This window comes from Narcine bancroftii, chromosome 8 (assembly GCF_036971445.1).
Source record: "Narcine bancroftii isolate sNarBan1 chromosome 8, sNarBan1.hap1, whole genome shotgun sequence".
Lineage (NCBI taxonomy): Eukaryota > Metazoa > Chordata > Chondrichthyes > Torpediniformes > Narcinidae > Narcine > Narcine bancroftii.
Window position 1 is genome coordinate 107,644,536 of NC_091476.1, and position 5,514 is coordinate 107,650,049.

General features: G+C 26.4%; 1 protein-coding gene across 1 annotated transcript in view; it reads left to right on the forward strand.

Moving 5' to 3' along the window:
- The window catches only part of LOC138741140 (zinc finger protein 850-like), a 72,615-nt gene that overhangs the window by 19,765 nt on the left and 47,336 nt on the right, over window positions 1–5,514 (forward strand). The window lies entirely within an intron of this gene.

Here is a 5,514-nt window from a genome sequence, read left to right on the forward strand (position 1 = left end):
AACGATACCTTTTATTTCTAAACGATACCTTTTATTTCTAAACGATACCTTTTATTTCTAAACGATACCTTTTATTTCTAAACGATACCTTTTATTTCTAAACGATACCTTTTATTTCTAAACGATACCTTTTATTTCTAAACGATACCTTTTATTTCTAAACGATACCTTTTATTTCTAAACGATACCTTTTATTTCTAAACGATACCTTTTATTTCTAAACGATACCTTTTATTTCTAAACGATACCTTTTATTTCTAAACGATACCTTTTATTTCTAAACGATACCTTTTATTTCTAAACGATACCTTTTATTTCTAAACGATACCTTTTATTTCTAAACGATACCTTTTATTTCTAAACGATACCTTTTATTTCTAAACGATACCTTTTATTTCTAAACGATACCTTTTATTTCTAAACGATACCTTTTATTTCTAAACGATACCTTTTATTTCTAAACGATACCTTTTATTTCTAAACGATACCTTTTATTTCTAAACGATACCTTTTATTTCTAAACGATACCTTTTATTTCTAAACGATACCTTTTATTTCTAAACGATACCTTTTATTTCTAAACGATACCTTTTATTTCTAAACGATACCTTTTATTTCTAAACGATACCTTTTATTTCTAAACGATACCTTTTATTTCTAAACGATACCTTTTATTTCTAAACGATACCTTTTATTTCTAAACGATACCTTTTATTTCTAAACGATACCTTTTATTTCTAAACGATACCTTTTATTTCTAAACGATACCTTTTATTTCTAAACGATACCTTTTATTTCTAAACGATACCTTTTATTTCTAAACGATACCTTTTATTTCTAAACGATACCTTTTATTTCTAAACGATACCTTTTATTTCTAAACGATACCTTTTATTTCTAAACGATACCTTTTATTTCTAAACGATACCTTTTATTTCTAAACGATACCTTTTATTTCTAAACGATACCTTTTATTTCTAAACGATACCTTTTATTTCTAAACGATACCTTTTATTTCTAAACGATACCTTTTATTTCTAAACGATACCTTTTATTTCTAAACGATACCTTTTATTTCTAAACGATACCTTTTATTTCTAAACGATACCTTTTATTTCTAAACGATACCTTTTATTTCTAAACGATACCTTTTATTTCTAAACGATACCTTTTATTTCTAAACGATACCTTTTATTTCTAAACGATACCTTTTATTTCTAAACGATACCTTTTATTTCTAAACGATACCTTTTATTTCTAAACGATACCTTTTATTTCTAAACGATACCTTTTATTTCTAAACGATACCTTTTATTTCTAAACGATACCTTTTATTTCTAAACGATACCTTTTATTTCTAAACGATACCTTTTATTTCTAAACGATACCTTTTATTTCTAAACGATACCTTTTATTTCTAAACGATACCTTTTATTTCTAAACGATACCTTTTATTTCTAAACGATACCTTTTATTTCTAAACGATACCTTTTATTTCTAAACGATACCTTTTATTTCTAAACGATACCTTTTATTTCTAAACGATACCTTTTATTTCTAAACGATACCTTTTATTTCTAAACGATACCTTTTATTTCTAAACGATACCTTTTATTTCTAAACGATACCTTTTATTTCTAAACGATACCTTTTATTTCTAAACGATACCTTTTATTTCTAAACGATACCTTTTATTTCTAAACGATACCTTTTATTTCTAAACGATACCTTTTATTTCTAAACGATACCTTTTATTTCTAAACGATACCTTTTATTTCTAAACGATACCTTTTATTTCTAAACGATACCTTTTATTTCTAAACGATACCTTTTATTTCTAAACGATACCTTTTATTTCTAAACGATACCTTTTATTTCTAAACGATACCTTTTATTTCTAAACGATACCTTTTATTTCTAAACGATACCTTTTATTTCTAAACGATACCTTTTATTTCTAAACGATACCTTTTATTTCTAAACGATACCTTTTATTTCTAAACGATACCTTTTATTTCTAAACGATACCTTTTATTTCTAAACGATACCTTTTATTTCTAAACGATACCTTTTATTTCTAAACGATACCTTTTATTTCTAAACGATACCTTTTATTTCTAAACGATACCTTTTATTTCTAAACGATACCTTTTATTTCTAAACGATACCTTTTATTTCTAAACGATACCTTTTATTTCTAAACGATACCTTTTATTTCTAAACGATACCTTTTATTTCTAAACGATACCTTTTATTTCTAAACGATACCTTTTATTTCTAAACGATACCTTTTATTTCTAAACGATACCTTTTATTTCTAAACGATACCTTTTATTTCTAAACGATACCTTTTATTTCTAAACGATACCTTTTATTTCTAAACGATACCTTTTATTTCTAAACGATACCTTTTATTTCTAAACGATACCTTTTATTTCTAAACGATACCTTTTATTTCTAAACGATACCTTTTATTTCTAAACGATACCTTTTATTTCTAAACGATACCTTTTATTTCTAAACGATACCTTTTATTTCTAAACGATACCTTTTATTTCTAAACGATACCTTTTATTTCTAAACGATACCTTTTATTTCTAAACGATACCTTTTATTTCTAAACGATACCTTTTATTTCTAAACGATACCTTTTATTTCTAAACGATACCTTTTATTTCTAAACGATACCTTTTATTTCTAAACGATACCTTTTATTTCTAAACGATACCTTTTATTTCTAAACGATACCTTTTATTTCTAAACGATACCTTTTATTTCTAAACGATACCTTTTATTTCTAAACGATACCTTTTATTTCTAAACGATACCTTTTATTTCTAAACGATACCTTTTATTTCTAAACGATACCTTTTATTTCTAAACGATACCTTTTATTTCTAAACGATACCTTTTATTTCTAAACGATACCTTTTATTTCTAAACGATACCTTTTATTTCTAAACGATACCTTTTATTTCTAAACGATACCTTTTATTTCTAAACGATACCTTTTATTTCTAAACGATACCTTTTATTTCTAAACGATACCTTTTATTTCTAAACGATACCTTTTATTTCTAAACGATACCTTTTATTTCTAAACGATACCTTTTATTTCTAAACGATACCTTTTATTTCTAAACGATACCTTTTATTTCTAAACGATACCTTTTATTTCTAAACGATACCTTTTATTTCTAAACGATACCTTTTATTTCTAAACGATACCTTTTATTTCTAAACGATACCTTTTATTTCTAAACGATACCTTTTATTTCTAAACGATACCTTTTATTTCTAAACGATACCTTTTATTTCTAAACGATACCTTTTATTTCTAAACGATACCTTTTATTTCTAAACGATACCTTTTATTTCTAAACGATACCTTTTATTTCTAAACGATACCTTTTATTTCTAAACGATACCTTTTATTTCTAAACGATACCTTTTATTTCTAAACGATACCTTTTATTTCTAAACGATACCTTTTATTTCTAAACGATACCTTTTATTTCTAAACGATACCTTTTATTTCTAAACGATACCTTTTATTTCTAAACGATACCTTTTATTTCTAAACGATACCTTTTATTTCTAAACGATACCTTTTATTTCTAAACGATACCTTTTATTTCTAAACGATACCTTTTATTTCTAAACGATACCTTTTATTTCTAAACGATACCTTTTATTTCTAAACGATACCTTTTATTTCTAAACGATACCTTTTATTTCTAAACGATACCTTTTATTTCTAAATGTCATATCACCATTAGGTTTGTGAATTTCTTCAATTTGTCATTTGGCTGCTGAAGCTTTTAATTAATTAGCCAATTGTTTACCTGTTTCTCTCCATGAATATTGACTTTCATCTTTTAAAAGTTAGCTTTCAGTTGAATATGTTAGAACATATTTAGCTTTAATTTTGACATGCCATTTATATAAAGCAGGGACTGGAGCCAGAACATACTTTTGATGTAATTGTTTCAGTTGGTTAGTTAAATCAGTTCTGTATTTATTGGTCTTTTTCTTAATATTTGCAGTTCAAGTTTCCCCTCCCCCCCCCAAAAGAGTAATTTGTTCTTCCAAGAACTTTTTAAAAATCTATCAGAAAGAAAGGTAGAGTAAATTAGAATTAAAATGCTAATATCTGCTTATATGAGGGAGACCAGGTAAGTTTAAAGATAAAACCATAGGAGCATGGTCAGAAATGACTTTTTTTTTAATATTCACAAAATTGAATTAACAGGATCATTTGACTGTCAATAAAGAAATAATTGATCCTCAAATATGTGATGAACGCAAGAAAAAAAATAATCCCCATCTTCTGGATAAAAATGCCAGACATCAAAATACCACTTTTTAATTTTTAAAAAATTAAATAAAGCCAATCTATTCAAAATGGCTAGTTTGGATGACGAATGGTCTAAAACTGGATCTCACCAGCAATGAAAGTCTTCCATCACTAACAAAGCTTATATCAGGCAAAGATTTAAAAAGTTCAATAAATCCAGGGTCATCCACATTCAGAGCATAAATATTAGCAAACAGTGTCAATTTATTATAAAAGTTCCAATAACAACTGTTTTTATTTGACACATTATGTTGAACAAAGGAAATTGTGTGATCTATAAAAATTGATACTCCTCTGGATTTACCCTGAAGAATGAAAATTCAACCCATTCATCTAAAAAGACACGTTGTCACGTGTCATATGCGTTTCTTTCAGAAATATAATTGGTATCCTAAATTTTTTAGCATGAGCAAAAATCTTTTGTTTTACATTAACCCTTTAACATTAAAACTATGTAAATTAATAATTGGATTAATTTTAACTACTTAAAAAGCTAGCAAGTAAAAAAGAAAATTGTTCTAATTATAATATACAGGCATTAAAAATAAGATGAGCAAAAACAGATGTGGCTCTGCAAAGCCAAAACAGCTTCCAAATAAATGTTAACCCCCTCCCACTCAAAGCCAGAAAACCAACCAATACATCTTTTGCTGGCAAAACTCCAATATTATAATGAAACCTTAAATGTATTCCAAACAAGACAAAACACAGTTACTGCAGCTAATGCCAAGGACAGAAACAGAAATAATCATTAGGTTTTCACAATACTAAGAACACACTTGAACCATTATTCTCTTAAAATATTTTTATTGATTTAAAAAAAAAACATACCAACAAAAAAGATAAATATATAGACATTTACACAAATAAGGCATTCCATTAAACACAAATTGTAAATCATATCCATAATTTGTATTCTAAATAGTATATACATTTTGTTTAGAAAAACCTCAATGCAAAAAGAAAATAGTAAAGGAGAAAAACTCAAACCCCTTACCTAACCATGTTGCCAGATGCTATATACGATTGGTATTAAAAGAAAAATGAAGGTTAAAAAACAAAGAACTTAGAAAAGATACAAGTCAGACAATTTAATTACATTGGAGTAAAATTATAAAGTAAGATAGTGAGTCATAAACGACCCCTATAACTTCTGG